Consider the following 21731-nt stretch of genomic DNA (forward strand, 5'->3'; position numbering starts at 1 on the left):
GAGATAGCAAGAGCACAGAGAGATCAGGATCACAGAGATAGAGCAGGAGCACATAGAGGGAGCAGGAGCAGGGAGAGAGCAGGAGCACAGAGCAAGCATCAGCACGGAGAGACCAGGAGCACGGAAAGAGCAGGGGCATGGGGGGAGCAGGAGCACAGAGAGACGATCACAGAAATAGCAGGAGCAAGGACAGAGGGCAGGAGCATGTAGAGACCAAAAGCATGGAAAGAGCGGGAGCACAGAGCAGGAGCAGTGAGAGAGAGAGCACGGGCACGGAGCGATAGCAGGGCCATGGAGAGAGCAGGAACACCAGGAGAGCAGCAGTATGAAGAGAGCAGTCATACGGAGAGAGCAGGTGCACAGAGAGTGCAGGGGCAAGAGTAGAGCAGAAGCATAGAGAGAGAGGCGGCATGAGTAGAGCAAAAACACAGAGAGAGAGATGGAGCACAACGAGTGCAGGAGCACTGAGAGAGCTGTACACCAACTTATGGGTTTGGTTAAGATGAGATGACTCCTTGATGCAGCATTGACTCAATTTCTTGTGTCGCTTTTATTAAAAGTGGGTGTGGAACATCCTTTGGGGTGAATAAACACTCTGGTTTTGCATCTGGTCTCAATGTGATGTGATGGGCAGTTTTCAGCTTCCCCAGACCTCAAAATAATTGTAGGATCTCTGTTCACAATTGTGTCTGTTTTTCTGGGTTTCTGAGTTCATCAACTTCATAGATGAGTTGTAGACCTGTGCAACCTTTTCGGCTTAACAGTGAATAACATTTGCTTTGGAGAATGTACAAAGCTTTAGAGATTTCCTTCCTTCGTACTGAAGTTTTGCAGTCAGCTGTCCTTTGACCTTTAAGTGAATGCTTCCTGGACCTTGGGGTCATATGGCTGCAGGGATTCTTTCTATACCTTCTTCTCCACTGTTCTGTGTCTGAAAGTACTGAATCTCCTGTTCAGTATCTAATTTGAGGTTTGGTTTATGTCCATTGACCATAATGTCTGCACTCCAATAATTCCCATTAGATCCTGTAATTTCTCCCAAGAATGGCATTTCATTGTATTTTTCATCTACAATTCCCTGAATACTACATGTTTAATTGGTTTCTACATGATTTCCTGCATTAGGAGCTTGCTGCTGCAGTATGCAGATTTAAAATGTCCTCTCCCCTTACAGGAATGGCACTCTGCATTTCTGGCAGGACATTCCTCATGTCAGTGCAACCTTTTCCCACCACAGCGAGAACACTGAGTGACGGAGGCTAGTCTTCACTCTTTCGGTATTTTTGAATAGTTACCCCGTTACTTCTGTGTCCAACAAACTGCATTGTCTCCATCGATTGTCTCCATGAGATCTCCTTGTCACCTCGAATAAATAGATGATATTGCTTTTGAACTTCTGACTGCCTTGTTAACTGCACAGGCTTCGATAGTGTCAAATCCTCCCTCGGCTGCAGAAAATCTGATCAAGGCCCCTCTAAGACTCCTACAACAATGGGACCCCAAATTAATTCATCTTTCACATCTCCATATTCGCAATTCTCAGCAAATCAATGTAAATCATTAATGAAAGAATCTGCTCTTGCACTCTCAATCTTTATTGAGTTTCATCCTTTCTACAACATTGTTCCTTCGAAGACTGAAGAAATGTGTCAAAGGATTTTATAGCCTCTTTATATGTCACTGTTTCTTCATTTATGCCCTTTTTGACCACCACATCGTCTGCACTACTGCGTGTGACCTATAGAAGAGTACTGACCTGTTCTCTATTAGTCTTCACTTTTAATCCTGAAGCTGTTCCATAACTCGTAAACCTACAGTGCCAGTTCTACCTCTTCTCGTCTTTATCCAAGCCTTCCACCTGGTCAAAATACTCAGGTGGAGGTAAGATTTTCACCATGGCTTTCTTCACTCTAGCCTTTCTTCCAGTTCTGTTGCCATTTGTCCTGCGCTGTACTTGTCCCCAGGGCCTAGTGGAAAGGATTGCAGATGATGCCAAACACTAGGTCCCAGGGTCTGGGGGGCCCCAGCTCATTGCTCTAAATGCAATTTGTTGTTGTCCCCCAGCCTGGGAAACCAGAGGCAGAGCTGCAGGCCTGAAAGACTGACATAAAAAAAATCAGAACATTCTTCCCGGGAGTGTCGATTGTTTAAAAATCCAGTTTTTCAGGTCAATTTCACTGTCTAGCTGCTACTGCTGCTTCCACCTTCGGGTAGAGATCATGATTCCCTTTTCCTTTTGAAAAGCCTGCCAGGAAATAGAACTTGAAGGTCAGCAACAGCAGCAAGTTGCGGTTTTCTTGCTTGGAAAATGGTAAGTGAATTCTTTGCTTTGAGCCAATTCGATGCTTGGTGGGCAGAGGCAGGGAGGGATGGTCATAGGAGGTTGGGGGGAGGTTGGGGCGGTGTTGAAGTTATCGTGCATGTGGGGAGCTTGGGTAGGTTGAAGTGTGTGGTTTGTGTGGGGTGTTTGAGGGGTGGGGGTGGTTCTGGGTGGTGGGAATTTGGGGGTGTTGGTGACACGGAGGGTTATGAGGATGGAAGGATTAGGGCGCTAGGCCATGGTGGATGTTTGCAGTGTTTGTGGGTGGGGGGTTGGTGGTTTTGGTGGAGGAGGTGGCGGTAGGTTGGAGATGTTTGGGGCTGGGAGAGGCTGGGGGCATTGGAGGGGTATTATCAGTTTGGAAGTTGTTTTCAGGGGGTTTTGGATTTGGGAAGTGGGGTGGCAGCTGTGTCATGGGCAAAGGTTGGGGGTGTGGGGTGGTCAAGTTTGCTGTTGGAATTTCTTACCTAATACTAACATTTTTCTATTTTAGACTGCAAATTCACATTGTACAACACAATTTGTATGACAGCTTCCAGGGGAAAGGGAAACAATCCAGCTCTTGAGTTAAGACTGTGCTGAATTTATGTACTGTCTCATTCTTCTCTGAAAAATTCAGATTAGCAATTCAGCCTACATTTTTCCCTGTGGACATCTGATTGACAAATCTGGGGATAGTGCCTTTAGCATAAAAGGGACAGATGCTATTTCTGGTATATTGTGGTTTGTTGCCAGAAAATTCAGAATGAGACGATCATGTAAGCCACAGAGTTGAATTGTAGAAGCAATGATTTCTTTGTAGCCACTTTTCGAACATCAGTTGATTGCTGAGTGATTAATTATCCTAAAGGAATCAGCATAGGGCCTCCAATTTTGCCATTGCTATAGTCACCCTGTCTACTGCATGTACGTGTAATGAAATAAAGATAAAACCTACATTTATACAGCAAATTTCACGATATCTCAAATCACTTTACAGCCAAACACTTTTGAATTGTAGTCATTAGTGTAACGTAAACTCTGTTATCAGATGGCAGAGCAGGCTCGAGAGGCTGGATAGCCTACTCCTCCTCCTAATACGTATGTTCCCATGGCATTCTGGATGAATGAGACGAGCTGGACTGGATGGCCTTTGTCAGCCATAATTCTTTTGCAAACACAGGGTGGTATCATGGTTGGAGTTCTGTTTATTTTATTGTTAATGGAACTTTACTGTGAGCAGGCTTTGTGGGATGAAATTGCCAGAACATATCAGGCTGATAGTGAATCAGAAACCTCTTTTACACAGCACAAGATTCTTAAGAGTCTTTTCCATTGTCTTTAATCTTGTCCTTTAGTCTACTTACCTATTGTCCCACTCTATCTTGGTGCTTTTTAGAATTTTTTGAGGAATGAGATGCCATGATAAGGTTTGTTGCATCGTAGATATTGAGAAAATATTGTGGTGAGAAGAAGCAATCAGCACAGTCTTAAGACTAATCAATCAAGAAAGCACAGACACAATTGTGAGCCATTCAGTCTTTGTCCTCTAGTCTCTTAAAAGTTGTGTCGTAGAGAGACACCTGAGGACTCCACTGCTTCTCACTGACAGTAAAGGCCTATGTTGTTCAATCATTCCACTTTATTGCTCAAGGGTCAATTGATCTTCTTCCCTGTCAGATTACTGACTAAACAGAATCCAGTTGCATCCCTTCTATGAAATAATTATATTGAATAATATTAGGCACACAGGAGAAAGTCTTCTAATCCTTTGACAAAATGGAAAAGATCTTTTGCAGTTTATCTGGGTTACAAGTATTGAATCTTTCCTCCAAATATGAATTTACTGTTACTGTGTTCATACAGTGCAATGTGCAGAACAGGTTACTGGGGGCTGACAAACTCACTGAAATCAGTGTTATCATCTGCACAGTGTTATATATAGCTAAAGGATATTTTCCTATTAAATTAACAATATTGCACAATGCTGTTAAAAGTCATATTTGTATTCTCTGCTTTGTTTAATAGATGCGGTGGGGTCACCTATAGGGCACACTCAGACTAACACTGCATTATGTCATTGCTGCTCTTAAAGTTAATGACCCATTCTGCATATACATCGGACATTGTTTGTAACCAGATGCCAACAAAGGGTGACGGGTAGGGGCTCTGCCACATTCCCACCTCCACCCTGATTAAGTCTGTGTCGGGAAGGCCCATCGGTGGCGGACTTCCCATCCCACTGCCAATTAATGTCCAATTAAGGGCCTCTTCCCATGGTGTTTGTATTCAGCAAAGGCGGTGTGTCTGTCGCAACACTGGGAGCAGTGCAGGTTGCATGTGGTCTCTCGGGGGGAGTCCCCTGTTCAAAGGCACTCAGTGCCTGATCAAGGGAGCCAGCATCAGGAAGGTATGATGGGGTGGGCCCGCTGAGAGCCAAACCTCTGCCCGTCTGCTGACCCCCTACATCTAGCCTCGCCCACGAATCCCATCTGCCATTACTCAGCTTTGCCTGGGTTGCTCGGCGATCCCAGGTCTCCTTGTGGATGTTTTTCCCACACCATGCACGAGAGCCGCCGAACTCTGGTTAGCCAGCAGCTCTCATTGGGTCTGTTCCCGATACTTTCTGCTTTCTGCTCCCCGGGGTCCTGATCCCGTAAAAGACCCACTGGTGGCCTGTTAATTACCTGACTGGCTGGTAATCTGGCAGCCCTTCCGACAAGGAGGCAGTGTGGGTCCCTTGCCAACTCTCCAGCCAGCGGCCAAGGCCCCCCTGACCTCCATAAAATTCTCCCCTTCATGTCCGAAAACATGAAGGGATCGCTAATACCTTTGGTTTGAAGTGTTTTTGAAGATTGCAAGATAGAGACAAACTGATGTTGAATTACGAACTCCCCTTTTGAATTGCAGAGATTTGAGCAGATTTTTTAATCGACGTTTATGGGATGTGGGTGTCGCTGGCTCGGCTAGCATTTATTGCCCATTCCTAATTGCCCTTGAGAAGGTGGTGGTGAGCTGCCTTCTTGATTCACTGCAGTCTCTGTGGTGTAGGTACACCAACAGTGCTGTTAGGGAGGGAGTGACAGAATTTTGACCCAGTGACAATCAAGGAACCGTGATATATTTCCAAGTCAGGATGGTGAGTGACTTGGAGGGGAACTTGCAGGTGGTGGTGTACCCATCTTTTGAACTCTCCTTTCAATGTTCTTCCCCTGGATCACCATGTGCATTCAAACATCCTTCCATGCCCTCTCTCTCAAATGCTCTGCTGCCCTTGTCCTTCTAGGTCGTAGTGATCGTGGGTTTGAAAGATGCTGTCCCTGGAGCCTTTATGATTTTCTGCAGTGCATCTTGTAGATGGTACACACTGCTTCCATTGTTCATCAATGGTGAAGGGAGTGAATGTTTGTGGAAGAGGTGTCAATCAAGTGGGCTGTTTTGTCCTGGATGTTGTCAAGCTTCTTGAATGTTGCGAGAGCTGCACTCATCCAGGCAAGTGGGTAGTGTTCTATCACACTCCTAACTTGTGCCTTGTAGAAGGTGCACAGGCGTTGGGAGCCAGGAGGTGAGTTACTCACCACAGGATTCCTATTCACTGACCTGCTTTTGTAGCCACAGTTTTTATGTGGCAAGTCCAGTTCAGTTTCTGGTCAATGGTAACCCCCAGGATGTTGATAGTGGGGGATTCAGTGATGGTAATGCCATTGAATGTCAAGGGACGACAATTAGATTCTCTCTTGTTGGAGATGGTCATTACCTGGCACTTAAGTGGCGCAAATGTTACTTGTCACAGGTCTTGCTGATTTTGACATGGGTTTCTTCAGTATCTGATGAGTCGCGGATGGTGTTTAAAATTTTGCAAATCATCAGCGAAGATCTCCACTTCTGACCATATGATGGAAGGAAAGTCATTGATAAAGCAGCTGAAATTGGTTGGGCCTAGGACACTACCTTTAGGAACTCCTCAGCAATGTCCAGGAACTGAGATGACTGACCTTGAACAAACACAACCTCCTTCCTTTGTGCTAGGTACAACTCCAACCGGCAGAGAGTTTTCCCCCGATTCCCATTGGCTCCAGATTTGCTAGGGCTCCTTGATGCCATGTTCAATCAAATGCAGCCTTAATGTCAAGGGCAGTCATTCTCACCTCACCTCGGGAGTTCAGTTCTTTTGTTCATGTTTGAACCAAGGCTGTAAAGAGGTCATGAGCTAAGTGGCCCTGGCGGAACCCAAACTGAGCATCAATGAGCACGTTACTGCTGAGCAAGTGCTAATTGATAGCACTGTTGATAACCCCTTCTGTCACTCTACTGATGATTGTTATGATCCCAGTTGATGATACTACTGGATAAGCCTAATCCCAGGATGGAACCCAGCATGATAGATCCTAACTTTTATTTTTTGTTTAGATATGTGGAGCATGGCTACTGAAAAGTGTCACAGGAGTCAGCTGATGAACATTTAACAAAAGAACAAAGCATTATTAAAAAAGAATTGAGGAACTATAGTACAATACTCCTTCGCCCATAACCTATAACTTCATACATATATACAGATTTGAAAGGATAACACAAGTTACCAAAGCTATCTTATACTCTAATGTTCACTGTAAGTACACATCCCATGTAATCCAAAAGGTAACCTGCGGTCAGACACAGCACTCTCTGAAACCAAGTGACAGATACCACCCAAAACAGATCTCTCCTCAACTCCCTCCCATGCACCCCCACCTCACCCCCAACAGATGCTTGTCACACCGCAAGTCAAGCAGTCTCACTGAACTCCCTCTTTCACACAAGGGATTTCAATCTCCACTCTCCAAGAACTCATTTCGGAATCTTCTCCCAACGAACACTTTCTATCAGACATCTACCGCAAGGTTCGACCTCCAGGGTTTTGAACTCTCCTTTCAATGTTCTTCCCCTGGATCACCATGTGCATTCAAACTTCCTTCCATGCCCTCTCTCTCAAATGCTCTGCTGTGCCATCTGCACCCCACTGCTTCACATTCCCACAGCAAAGAGTTACAGACCTTAAGCTGTCTCTTTGGACCTATAGGCTTCTCGCTTTAAATCTGCTTCCTGCAGCTTTCTTCTCTTTAAGGCTGAAGGTTGGAGCCTTCCACTCTGCTCCATATTTTCACTTCCACAGAACAGATCCTTTTTACAGATTCCTCTCCTTTCTTTGACTATAACGTGTTCTTGTGGCCCCTCCTTTCTATCTCACTCCTTGGCCTTGGGAGCGTTTGGTTCTTTTGGGAAATCTTCTCTCTCTGCAGGTCACTCTCCCAGCAGACTGCTGACAACTTGGCATTTCCGTTGAGATTCAGAGCTCACTTGACTTTCACTGTTACTTTAACATTAGAGCAACTCATCAAACATTCTGAAACTTACTTCCCTCCGAAGTCTGCTGGTAAATTGGTTAGAGAGAGTCTTAAACTGCTCCCTTCATCTTACAGCATAGAGGGCAAAGAGGATGCAACTGAGAAGAGGAGGAATGAGGGCAACGAAAAATGGAAACCAAGGAAGGGAAGAGCATGGAAGGGAAGAGGTGGATACAAGGACAGAGGAGAACTGAGGGAGGGGAGAGGGAGAACTGAGGGAGGGGATAGGAAGAACTTTCCCAACATTAATTGGGATAGACATAGAGTTAAGGGCTTGGATGGAGCGGATTTCTTGAAATGTGTGTAGGAGAACGTTGTAGTTCAATATGTAGAGGGTCCAACAAGGGATGGCGCAGTGCTGGATCTAATTCTGGGGAATGAAGCCGGACAGGTAGCTGAGGTGATGGTGGGGGTGCATTTTATTGATAGCGACCACAACATGGTACAATTTAAGCTTGTTATGGACAAAGAAATAGACAAGTTGCAAAAAAATGTTTTGGATTGAGGGAGAGCTTATTTCAGTAAAATAAGGCAGGATCTGGCCAAGGTAGACTGGGAACAGCTACTTGTGGGGAAATCTACAGAAAAGCAGTGGGGGGCATTCAAAAAGGAAATGGGGAGGGTATAGGCTCAACATGTTCCCTCTAGGGTATTGGAAGGAGTAACAAGCCCAGAGAACCATGGATTGCCAGAGATATTCAGGACACGATGAGAAAGAAAAGAGAGGCATTTAGCAGGTAATAGGGGAACAAATTAGCAGAGGCATTAGTGGAGTACAGAAAGTGCAGGGTGAGGCATAAGAAAGCAATTAAGAAAGCAAAGAGGGGATATGAGAAAGCTAAGGCTGGTAAAAGTAGGGGAAATCCCAAGATATTCGATAAGTATACCAATGGGAAGAGGATAACCAGGGAAAGAGTGGGGCTCATTAGGGACCAAGGGGACAATCAATGGGTGGAGCCAGAGGACATCGCTAGAGTGTTGAATGAATACTTCACATCCATCTTCACCCAAGAGAATGAGGATGAAGGGATGGAACTCGAGGAGATAGACTGCGAGGTTCTTGAGCAAATTGATATAGGGAGTGACAGGGTATTGGAGGTGTTGGCAGGTTTAAAAGTTGTCAAATCTCCAGGTCCGAATGATTTGTGTACCAGACTGCTGAGGAGGCAAGGGAGGAGATCGCAAGGGTGCTAACCCAAATTTGTAATTCCTCAAAGGGACACATGTACAAGATGAGGGGCAGGAGGTTTAGGGGGAATGTGAGGAAAAACCTTTTTAACCAGAGGGTGGTGACGGTCTGGAATGCTCTGCCTGGGAGGGTGGTGGAGGCAGATTGCCTCACATCCTTTAAAAGTACCTGATGAGCACTGGGCACATCATAACATTCAAGGATATGGGCCAAATGGTGGTTTATGTGATTAGGTAGGTACATCAGGTGTTTCTCATGTATCGGTGCAGACTCGATGGGCCGAAGGGCCTCTTCTGCGCTGTGTGATTCTGTGATTCTGAATGTCACTCTGACAGAGAGAGAGAGAGAGAGCACTCCAACCCAGAAGGAAAAAAACAGTAAAACCTGGGGAATAAGAATACTGCTCTGAACTGCTCTTGCTTACCTTAAAATGGAATACCAGTAAAACTGGGAAATAAGAATTCTGGTCCAAACTGTTTATTCCTTCTGGGAAGGTTCTCCGGAGACCTTGGCCCAAGAGTTTGAGAGGAGGGGGCAGGTTTCCATAGGGAAGAGGCAAATCACCCTCTCTCCACCATTCCCCAATCTCCATCTCTCCCGAGACTTGAGTCTTCCTCTCACCCTAAGCCCTCATTCCTATCTCTCCTCCTAAGCCTCCATTCTCCTCGAGTTCTGATTCCCCAGTCATGCCCCCTTAACCTCAGCATCACCACAATATCGGAGACCACCAGATTTCCCATTTGAGAAGCGCCCCATTCTCGTCGCGATTTTATCTCCCAGGTTTTGAGGAATGGGCGGTTTCTATAATCAGGTGAGGAAAAGGCTGTGGTCAAGATTCACTTTCCAGTTTCAATTTCCACTTTCACTTTCAAGCAGCAATTCCTCGAAATCATGTGATTCCCGAAGCTATAAAAATATCTGAGGAGCCAAGTTTTATCCAGTGTTTCACTGAGCGGCTACCTGCAATCAAACTCGGTACAACCCAGATCAGCATCATGAGGTTAGTGATTGCAACACTTTACACAGCATGATTACATGCCTTGGCTTGTTAAATAATCGTGACAGTGATGTCCCAATATTAATGGGGAGACAGGACTTGGGGGCAGGGTGGGAGACAGCGGGTCATGACACACACTATAGTGGATGTGAGAATGACTGATGTCTACAGGGATTCCTCATCATTTTACTTCCGAGTTTCATATTTTCAGTGCCTGTTAGATGGGAGTGAAGCGGACCCATGTGGCGCGGTTTCACCGAGACTATTTAAAAAACCAGTTCACATGCGGGCAATGGGGGAGCAGGTTTGCACTTCGCTACATTGCGTTGGAAGAGGTACACACCGAATTATGGAATGAAGGAGGACAAAGGCTGCAGCCAGGTCTAATGAGGCGCCCCTGGATGCCTTTGGAATCCTCCGAGCAGCGCTTGTTACTCCAGCCCCTCTTGTCTTCGCTGCTGCGCTTTGTTGAGAATAACCCTTATCTCCCAGTAACCACTCACAGGGTCCTGAAGAGATGCAGCACCTGACATTCCTCCAAGGATAAAGTCATCAATGTAGCTGCCTGGGAACCAGCACAGACTGGCTTCCTGTGATCACAGACCAACAGGACACTCAGTCTCGAGTGGAAGCCTTTTCTATATGTGGCTAGGTGGTCTGTGCCCAGATGCCTCTGTGGATCCAACTGATGATCCCCTGGACCTGAAGGAATCCATCACTGGTGACAAAGCCCAATGCCCTCTATGCCTGCACTGGTTCCTTAGGGCTCCCTTTGCCAATCTTGGCTCCCCAGGTGATGCCAGCTTCCCCACATCCCTCGCAAGAGTGTCAGCACTCACTGTTCACAATTGCAACCCTGTCAGCACCAGCAATGCCAACTCTGTGTCACTGTCTGAGCAGCTGAGCAATATTCCCTCTTTCTTAAATATGTTGACCATTAACCCCCATGACTCCCTGATGTGTCCCAGACACTGCATGTTCCTCCCAGTTAAAAATTCTGCTGGTCAGTAGCCTCTAAATAAGCTCAAAAATGAGCTGGACAACCAGTTAATTGGAGGCTTTTCCTGCTCTCCCACCACCCCCCCACTCCCCCAGCTCCCTTGGAAAATCACATTGAATTCCAGAGGCACCAGACTCCAGTCACACCCCTCAAAAGTGATTCTCAATGCACACCTGCACACTGCCTCTCCCCCATGGGCAATTGAAAATCCAACTCTTTCTACCCATTGTGTCTCCAACAGGGAACAGCCCACCCTCCCAGTGAGAATACATGCAGCAGTCCCAGCTAAGTTCCAGGGGGTGGCAGTGTGGGGCTATTGGTTGCACACGTCATTACTGTCCAAATTGGGTGTACGTTTTTACAAAAGTCACATTCAGGGATCTTCAAGTGAATGCTGTCTTACAATAAGATGCATAATTTTTGGGGGTTGTGGGCGTGAAGGGGAACTGATTTATGATAACTAACTCAATCAAATTTCATGTGAGAAGAGGAAGTGTTATTTTCTAGGAGCTCAGAACGCTGGGAGAAATGGGGATTGGGGTAATTCATATGGTAAGGATTCAATACATGTAGGATCCCAGGATCTGGAAATACCTTGAGGCAAGTCTTGGAGCTTTCTAGGATAATTAATTGGTTAGCAGGTGGGAGACAGAGAGTTGGGGTAATGGGTGTGTACTCTAATTGGCAGGAAATGATTAGCGGTACCCTCAGAGATCAGTGCTAAGGCTTAGCTTGTCATTATAATTATATATCCATGCCTTGGATCAAGGAGTAGAAGGCTATGTGTCCAAGCTTGTTAACGGCACTTTGATGGGTGGCACAGTAAATAGTGCAGATAGGATGAGAAAACGGAAAGCGATATTGTTAGTAGGAGATAAAAAGGAGGGATGGTAGCACTAATGGTTAATGAATCAATTCCAGTTGTGAGAAGGGATGATATACTAAATGGCTCAACAAACGGGGCTTTATGGATTGAGCTTAGAAATAAATAAGGAGCAGTCACACTACTGGGAGTATATTAAAGACCCCCAAATAGTGAAAGGGAGATAGAAGAACAAATATGTCGGCAAATTTCTGCTTGTAAGCACAAGAGGGCAATAATATTAGGAGATTAGAACTGTCCTATATCAATTGGGATTCGAACAATATAAGGGGGAATGAGGGAGAAAAATTCATGCAGTGAGTCCAGGAAAATTTTTCAACCAATTAGTGACAAACCCAACGAGAGGATATGCAATTCTAGACCGAGTCTTGGGGAATGAAGAGGGGCAAGTGGGTGAAGTGACAGTTGGCGACCATTTCGGGGACGGTGATAACAATTCAATTAGTTTGAGCATTACCATGGAAAAGGACAGACATAAGGCAGGAGTAACAGCCTTGAACTAGGGGAAGGCAAATTTTGCTGAAATGTGAAGGGACTTGGCTGAGGTGCACTGGACAGCATTGCTGGAAGATAATACAGTTGAAAACCAGTGGGAAGCACTAAAAAGCGAGATCCTAATTGTACAAAGTAGACATTTCCCCTACAAAAATAAGAGTGGTGCTGCCAAATCTAGAACTCCCTTGTTGTCTAGAGGAATTCAGGGGAAGATCAAACAGAAAAAGAAAGCGTATGATAGGCAGAAGGAACTAAGCACTGCAGACAGTCTAGATGAATATAGGAAGCAGGGACGAAGTAAAAAAGGAAATAAGGAATTCAAAGAGAAGGCATGAAAAAAGATTAGCAAGTAAAGTTAAAGATAACCCAAAGATGTTTTACCAATACATTAATGCTAAAAGGTTAGTTCAGGAAAAAAAGGAACCTATCAGAGATGAAGATGGAAACTTGTGTGTAGGTGCAGAGGCTGTGGGAAGGGTTTTGAATGAATATTTTGTCTCCGTGTTTACAAAGGAAAGGGAGGATGTAGATATAGTAGTCAAGGAGGAACACGGCGAGATATTGGACGGGATAGGCATAAAGACAGAGGAAGTAATCGAAGGGCTGAAACCCTTGAAAGTTGATAAGTCACCAGGGCTAGATGGATTGTTTCCGAGGCTGCTGAAGGAAGCCAGGGAGCAGCTAGCAGATGCTCAGAGGATGATTTTCCAATCTTCACTAGATACAGGGGAGGTACTGGAGGACTGGAGAAATGCAAACGTAGTTCCATTGTTTAAAAAGGGATCAAAGGAAATGCCAACAATTATAGGCCAGTTTGTCTTACGTCGGTGGTGAGCAAATTAGTAGAATCAATCCTGAGAGATAGGATTAACTGTCATGTGGAAAGGCATGGACAAGTCAGGGATGGTCAGCATGGATTTGTTAAAGGAAGATCTTGCCTCACAAATTTGATTGAATCCTTTGAGGAAGTGACAAGAAGGGTTGATGATGGTAGTGCAGTGGATGTTGTGTACGTGGATTTTAGCAAGGCATTTGACAAGGTCCCACATGGCAAATTGGTCAGGAAAGTAAAAGCCCATGGGATTCAGGGTAACATAGCAAACTGGATAAAAGGTTGGCTTTGTAACAGGAAACAAAGTGTAATGGTCGATGGATGCCCTTGCGAATGCAAAGTTGTCTCAAGTGGTGTTCTACAGGGCTCGGTGTTGGGACCCTTGCTGTTTGTGTTATATATTAACGATTTGGACGGGAAGGTGGGGGGCACAATTGGGAATTTTGCAGATGACACAAAGATTGGCCGAGTAGTGGCTAGTGTAGAGGATAGTCATTATCTCCAAGACGATATAAATGGGTCGGTGGAGTGGGCGGTAAATTGGCAGATGGATTTTAACATAGAGGAGTGTGAGGTCATACATTTAGGGAGGTCAAACAGTTACAGGGATTACAAAATAAATGGGAATATACTAAGAGAGGTAGATGAAGTGAGAGATCTTGGCATACAAGTACACAGGTCCCTGAAGGCAGCAGCTCAAGTAGACAAGGTTGTAAAGAAGGCATATGGAATGCTCTCCTTCACTGGCATTGGTATATAATATAAAAGTAAGGATATAATGTTGGAATTGTATAAAACATTGGTGAGGCTACAACTGGAGTATTGTGTGCAGTTCTGGTCCCCACATTACATTAAAGACGCCATAGCTCTGGAGAGAATGCAGAGGAGGTTTACAAGAATGTTGCCAGGGTTAGAAAAGAGTAGCAATGAGGAGAGATTGGATAGGTTGGGGTTATTTTCCTTAAAACAAAGGAGGCTGAGAGTTGAGGGGATTGAGTTGTACAAAATTATGAGGGGAATAGATAGAGTGGACAGGATAAAATTGTTTCCCTTGATGGAGAATTGTAGAACCAAGGGACATAGATTCAAGATAAGTGGCAGAAGGTGTCGGGGGAACATGAGGAAGAACTTTTTTTCGCAGAGGGTAGTGGGTGTCAGGAATTCTCTGCCCAAATTGGTGATAGAGGCAGAAACTTTAAACTGTTTTAAAAAGTACCTGGATCTGCAGCTAAAGTGCTGTCAGCAGCAGGGCTATGGGCCGGGTGTAGGAAGGTGAGATTAGAAAGGGCTCCTGGGTGTCCTCGGGCTGGCATGCACAAGATGGGCCAAATGACCTCCTGTGCTGAAACTTTTCTATGGTTCTATGTTGGATTAAGCGAGTGGCAGATGGAGTTCAGTGTGAGGAAATATGAGATTATGCGTTTTGAAGCTAAGAACCATCAGAATATTGTCTCAATGGTGATATGTACACAGTTGCTAAATCTGGTGGACAAATAGAATAAATAGTCAGAGATGTTAATGCATTATTGGCCTTTATCTCAGTGGGGCTAGTATACAAATTATACAAGTTATGCTACAGATGCTTAAAGCTCGAGGTAATACATATGTTCTTTACACAAAAATTAATGGAAATCTAGAACATTCTCTCCCAATGAAAATTTCAAAAGTGAGATTGATAGACATTTGTTAGGCGGGGATTTGAAGAGTTATGGAACCAAGGGGTAGTGGAGTTGAGATAAGGATCAGCCGTAATTTCATTGAATAGTGGGACATGTTCTTGTCTATGTTCCTATTAAGGGGTGATCTCAGATTTCAGCGAGCACTCATGAACCAGTTGTTAGTTTTTGCTTGCCTCTTGGAGCATTACTGCATTCCAGTGGTTTTTCCCTCTATCTGAGGAATGTGGGACACGTCAGACTGCAATGGAATTATGCCCACGCAGAAGATGCAACACCTGCCCCTTCACTTCCTCTCTCCTCACCGTCCAAGGGCCCAAACACTCCTTTCAAGTGAAGCAGCATTTCACTTGCATTTCCCCTAACTTAGTCTACTGCATTCGTTGCTCCCAATGCGGTCTCCTCTACATTGGAGAGACCAAACGCAAACTGGGCGACCGTTTTGCGGAACACCTGCGGTCTGTCCGCAAGAAAGACCCAAACCTCCCTGTCGCTTGCCATTTTAACACTCCACCCTGTTCTCTTGCCAACATGTCTGTCCTTGGCTTGCTGCATTGTTCCAGTGAAGCCCAATGCAAACTGGAGGAACAGCACCTCATCTTCCGACTAGGCACTTTACAGCCTTCTGGGCTGAATATTGAATTCAACAACTTTAGATCTTAAACTCCCCCTCCCCCAATCCCCACCCCGTTTCTTTTCCCCCCCCACCCGCTTTTTTTTCAATAATTTATATAGATTCTTCTTTCCCCACCTATTTCCATTATTTTTAAATCTAAAACTAAAACCTTTAGTCTTTCCACCCCACCCCCACTAGAGCTGTACTTTGAATATCCTGTTTTCCATTCTTAATTAGCACTTTTCTCAGACAAAGACCACCACCTTCAACACCTCTTTGACCCTTTTGTCTGTGACATCTTTTGATTATTATCTGCTCACACCACACCCTCAATGTGTCTCTTCCCCACCCCCACCCACCTTAAACCAATTTATATTTCTCCCTTGTTGAAACTATGCTGCAGTTCTGCCGAAGGGCCATGAAGGCTCGAAACGTTAACTGATTTCTTCTCCGCCGATGCTGCCAGACTTGCTGAGTTTTTCCAGGTAATTCTGTTTTTGTTTTGGATTTCCAGCAACCGCAGTAGCTTTTAGCTTTTTGTTTTTATCTTTTTTGCAATGGAATTATTCCATATCCACCTGCTCTGACACGCACACCTACTCAGCTATTCAGGCTTTGCCACCATTGCAACACTGATTTTGCAACTCTAACAATGTCAGAGTGATATATGCATAAAACAAGTTTTGTTTTGTGTTTTCTTGCAGCAAAAAGGATTCCTTGAAAGCAAAACTCAGTCAGCTTCAATGTCACTTCACGTGGGCTCCACAGAAAGAAAACATTGACTTGGATGATATGAAGCAAAGATTAGAAGATTTAATACAGACTGCTGTGAAGTATCAAGCCAGGTCATACAATCAACTTGCTTTTGTAAACTGTCTGCAAGGAAACTATGAAGAAGCCATTCAAAACTTACAGGAAGCTGAAAGAGTTCTGAGCGAGAATCATGAAGATGAATTTGAAAAAAGAAGCATCATCACCTATGGAAACTATGCCTGGGTATATTATCACATGGGACAACTGACAGAGGCTCAGTCCTACCTCGACAAGCTGAAGAGGATTTGTAAAATATTTCACAATGCCTCTCGTTATACAGTAATAATCCCTGAAGTATATGGAGAGAAGGGTTGGGCACTGTTGATATCAACCAGATAGTATTATGACGAGGCAAAGGAATGTTTTGAAAAGGCTCTGGAGGAAGACCCTGATGACATTGAATGGAATGCTGGCTATGCAATTGTCCTGTTTCATCTGGAGGGGTTTTCTGGTGCTCCAAAGAATACTGATCCCAGTCAATCAATGAAGCAGTTGAGACGTGTGCTGGAGCTTGATCCCAATGACTCTGTTGCCATGGTGCTGTTGGCTCTAAAACTACAAGAGTTCAAGCAAATAGAGGAAGCCTTCACTTCAGTTGAACAAGCATTGCAGAAGTCCCCCGATCTCCCATATGTGATTCGTTATGCAGCAAAATTTTTGAGAAGAGAAGGAGCTGTGGAAAAATCTTTGGAGCTGTTGAAGAAAGCATTGGAAATTACCCCCAACTCTGCCTTCCTGTACCACCAAGTTGGTTTATGTTACAAAATCAAGCTGATGTCACTGATCAAAAATCCACGCAGCAGAAACTCTTGCAATCCTGCTTTTCAACAGAAAGCTGAATTGATTAATCAATGCAAGTACCATTTTGAAAAGGCATTTGAGCTTCGCCCATTAACATTTGTTATTGCACAGCTAGATTTTATAGCCATCTGCTCAATAAATGGAGAATATCACAAAGCAGAGGAAATTTACAGCAAACTACTGGAATTAGAGGGTATTCATCCTGATAATAAACAGGCAATACATACACACTTTGGATTATTTGAACTGCATCAGAAGAGATCGGAATCAAATGCCATCACCCATTTTCGGGAAGGACTTAAAATCAAAAGTGGCTCAAGGGGATGGCATATATGTTGCACAAATTTGAGAAAGATTGCAACGAAACAAATTGCCAGGAATCCAGAAAACAGCAAGGCCTTTGGTCTTCTTGGATTCATGCACCAGCTGGATGGGGAGAAGTGTGAAGCTATTGAATGTTTTGAAAAAGCCTTAGAGATTGATTGTGACAATGAAGAATATCTAAGTGCTCTTTGTGAATTACGTCTTTCTATCTAGCTCAACAGTGATGTTCCCAGCTGAAGCTAAAGTCCCAATTAGGAACTTTGCATAATGATGCTTGAAATTCTGCTGATTAGATTACAGTTCAAGTTATTGCTAAGCTGTGTTGCATAATTGCAAACACGAAGTATTCCAGTAACCAATGTATTGAGTCGGTGTAATAGAATGGAATTGTGTTTTGTTCTTTTTCATAACAAATAATTAGTGATACATCGAAGAGTGATAACCTAATACATTTTATTACTATTGCAAAAATGGGTGTATCATGAGAAATAAGCATTTCAATAGAGTCAAGTTATTCACCTGTGAGAAATCTGTTTTAAAATCAGTGAAAACAATGAAAAAAATCTACCCGATCTATGAACAAGTTTGGCAGTTGCTTATCTGGCTTATTTAATATAAACTGTTAATGCTTTCATTATAATCAATCATTTTGTCAATGCACGAAGATTCATGAGTGCAGCTCCCACGCACATTACTGCCCCATTTATATGAATGCAATTTTCCCTCCATACTCGTTGGCCGAAATAACGCATGAAAGATAATTTTCTCTCTTTTTCTCAGTAACAAACTGACTGCCGCTCCCTGAGTTTCAGCCTCTACAATGTGAGCGCTTAAATTCCACTGTGTGGCTTACAGTTAAAGTAGAGAGAATTGGATTAAAATGGTCAAAAAGTAAAGGCTTCTAATTGCAGTGAGAGATCTTTCAGCCAGAAATGTTAATTTGCTGTAATATCAAAGACTGAATATTAAATAACCAACAAAACGAAAATGCAGTTGCAATTTTATTTCTGTCATTGATCTGTGCTACTGCTGACAATGATCTTCACAGTCTGGTCAACGGCATCAGCTCTGTACGGAATGTTCAGACCAACCTTTAACACTGGCAATAAATTTAACAGCTGTTGTTTGTGGGGTGAACCATGGTATCTGGCCTACTTGACATCGTCATAGTCCTATTAGGGGAAGATTGAGAGAGGAATAGTTGTGAAGGACCAGAGGATTCGGGTGCTGGAAGAAGCTAACATTGGGAGAGGCCTTATGTCCTATTTAGACCTACTGGAAAAGCCACACTTGGAAGAGGTCAGTCTTTCTCTGGAGGTTTTACTTCTTTTATGTACAGTGTCGGAAGCTGCTTTAAACATATTGAAGGATGTCTGGTCCCTATGGGACTGTACCACGAATAAGTCAACATCTTCAGGATCTGGATTCTGGATTTACCGACAAGAGGAAACATCCTCTCCAAGTCCACCTTGTCAATACCATTCAGGATCTTATATACTTCAATCAATTCACACCTCACTTTTCTAAACTCCAGTGGGAACATGCCCAGTCTGTCTAACCTTTCCTCATAAGACAACCTGCTCATTCCAGGTATTAATCTCGTAAACCTCCTCTGAACTGCCTCCAATGCATTTATAACCTTCCTTAAATAAGGAGACCAAAACTGCTCACAATGTTCAAGATGTGGTCTCACCACCCTGTACACCCTGCAAAACCTTCAAATAAATCAACAGCTTGATTCTGTTGCACTGAGGATTTGCTGAGCGATGATCGCACTCCCATCCCGAGCTTTCATTCAGATCTCAGCCTCTTTCACTGGGAGTCTCCCTGTCCCCGAACTTGTCAGCTTCACCAACTCTTCATCAAACCATCTGAGTCCCCCACTGGCCAATAAAGAGCAGCTTGGACAACACCCAGGAAAGAATGTTTTAAGGAGAACGTCACCACCTCAGTGAAGGGAAAAGTAATAGAGCATGTTAGGATAAAGGATATAAAAATAATTAAAATAGATTCAAAATACTAAAACATTAAGCTGCAGATACAAAGGTCTGAATTGCCAGGATCTATTGCGGTCAGCTGGCAACTCGGAAGGGCCAGAATATTAGGGTGGAATTCTGCTATCATTACAGTGCAATTTTATTTTATTCTTTCACAGGACATGGGCGTCACCAGGCAGGCCAGCATTTTTAATGCCCATCCCTAAATGCGCTTGAGGAGGTCGTGATGAACCACCTTCTTGAACTGCTGCAGTCCATGGTGTGCAAGTAGACTCACAGTGCTGTTAGCGAGAGAGTTCTAATATTTGGCCCAACAATTGTCAATGAATAATGATACATTTCCAAGTCAGGATGGTAAGTGGCTTGGAGGGGACCTTCAGGTGGTGGTGTTCCTGTTTATCTGCTGGAAGTATGGAAAGAGCAGGAGAAAAGAGAGAGCAGGAGCAGGGGGAGAGCAAGCGCAGAGAGAGAGCAGGAGCATAGAGAGAGCAATAGCACGGGGAGAGAGCAGGAGCATGGAGAGAGCAGGAAAATAGGGAGAGCAGGATCATGAAGAGAGCTGCAGCAGAGAGATGCTGGAGCATGGAGATCGCAGGAGCACAGAGAGAGCAGAAGATTGGAGAGAGCAGGGGAACAGGGGGTGCATGAGCATGGTGGGTGCAGGAGTATGAAGAGAGCAGAGGCAGAGAGATAGAGAGCAGGTGCATGGAGAGAGCAGGAGCATGGGAAGAAGAGGAGCAGGAAGAGAGCAGGAGCACAGGAAGCTGGAGAACGGGGAGAGCAGGAGCACAGAAGCAGCAGGAGCAGAGAGAGAGCAGGAGGACAGATAGATCAGGGACACAGAGAGAGCAGGAGCACAGAGTAATTGAGAGCACAGAGATAGCAGGAGCACAGAGAGAGCAGGAGCACGGAGAGAGCAGGAGCACAGAAAGAGCAGGAGCAGAGAGAGAGCAAGAGAACAGATAGATCAGGGACACAGAGAGAGCAGGAGCACAGAGGAAGTGAGAGCACAGAGATAGCAGGAGCACAGAGAGAGCAGGAGCAGAGAGAGAGCGGAAGCACAAGCAGAGCAGGAGTACAGAGGGAGACCTGTAACGTGGAGAGAGCAGGAGCACGGAGAGAGAGCAGTAACATGGAGAGAGCAAGTATATAGTGAGACTGCAGGAGAATGGAGAGAGAAGGAGCACATGAAGATCAGGAGCAAAGAGAAAGGGCAGTAACATGGAGAGAGCAGGAACACAATAGGGCCGAAGAATGGGGTGTGGAGCAGAGCACAGAGAATGCAGGAGCTTGGAGGGTGTAACAAAACAGGAGAGCAGGAGCACGGAGAGAGCAGGAGCACAGAAAGAGCAGGAGCAGAGAGAGAGCAAGAGCACAACGATATCAGGAACACAGAAAGAGCAGGAGCAGAGAGAGAGCAAGAGTACAAAGAGAGCAGGTGCACAGAGAGATTGAGAGCACAGAGATAGCAGTAGCACAGACAGAGAAGGAGCACGGAGAGAGCAGGAGCACAGAAAGAGCAGGAGCACAGAAAGAGCAGGAGCACAGACAGAGCAGGAGCATGGAGAGAGCTGAGCACAGAAAGAGCAGGAGCAGAGAGAGAGCAGAAGCACAAGCAGAGCAGGAGTACAGAGGGAGACCTGTAACGTGGAGAGAGCAGGAGCACGGAGTGAGAGCTGTAACATGGAGAGAGCAAGAATACAGTGAGACTTCAGGAGAATGGAGAGAGAAGGAGCACATGAAGATCAGGAGCAAAGAGAAAGGGCAGTAACATGGAGAGAGCAGGAACACAATATGGCAGAAGCATGGGGGTGTGGAGCAGAGCACACAGAAAGCAGGAGCTTGGAGGGTGTAACAAAACGGGAGAGCAGGTGCACAGTGAGTGTAGGAGCTGGAAGAGAGCAGGAGCATGGAGAGAGCAGGGGTACAGAGAGAGCAGAAGTATGGAGAGAGCAGGGGCATGGAGGGAGCAGTTCCACAGAGAGACAGCAGGAGCATGGAGAGAGCAGAAGAAAGGAGAGAACACGTGCATGGAGACAGCGGGAACACGGAATGAGCTGGAGCACACAGAGAGAGAGTAGGAGCATGAAGAGAACAGGACCACGGAGAGGCCAGGAGCACAAAGAGAGCAGAAGCATAGGGAGAGAGCAGCAGCAAAGAGAGTGCAGGAGCACGGAGGGAGCTCAAGCACAGAGAGAGAAAGCAGGAACATAGAGAAAACAGGAGCACAGAGACAGCAGGATCAGAGAGGGAGAGCAGGAGCATGGAGGGAGAGCAGCAGCATGGGGAGTCAACAGGAGCATGGGGAGAGCAGGAGCAGGGAGGGACAGCAGGAGCATGGACAGAGATCAGGAACATGGAGAGAGCAGGAGAACGGAGATAGCAAGAGCACAGAGAGATCAGGATCACAGAGATTAGGCAGGAG

General features: G+C 45.1%; 1 pseudogene across 1 annotated transcript in view; it reads left to right on the forward strand.

Moving 5' to 3' along the window:
* Nucleotides 1-9662: 9662 nt before the first annotated feature.
* The window catches only part of LOC144695061 (interferon-induced protein with tetratricopeptide repeats 5-like), a 97548-nt pseudogene continuing 85479 nt past the window's right edge, over nucleotides 9663-21731 (forward strand). Inside the window, exons 1-2 of the transcript XR_013579854.1 lie at nucleotides 9663-9872; nucleotides 16076-17680. The product of XR_013579854.1 is annotated as an interferon-induced protein with tetratricopeptide repeats 5-like (transcript). The remainder of the gene's footprint in view (nucleotides 9873-16075; nucleotides 17681-21731) is intronic.

Source organism: Cetorhinus maximus, chromosome 20 (genome assembly GCF_964194155.1).
Source record: "Cetorhinus maximus chromosome 20, sCetMax3.hap1.1, whole genome shotgun sequence".
In the NCBI taxonomy this organism is placed as follows: domain Eukaryota; kingdom Metazoa; phylum Chordata; class Chondrichthyes; order Lamniformes; family Cetorhinidae; genus Cetorhinus; species Cetorhinus maximus.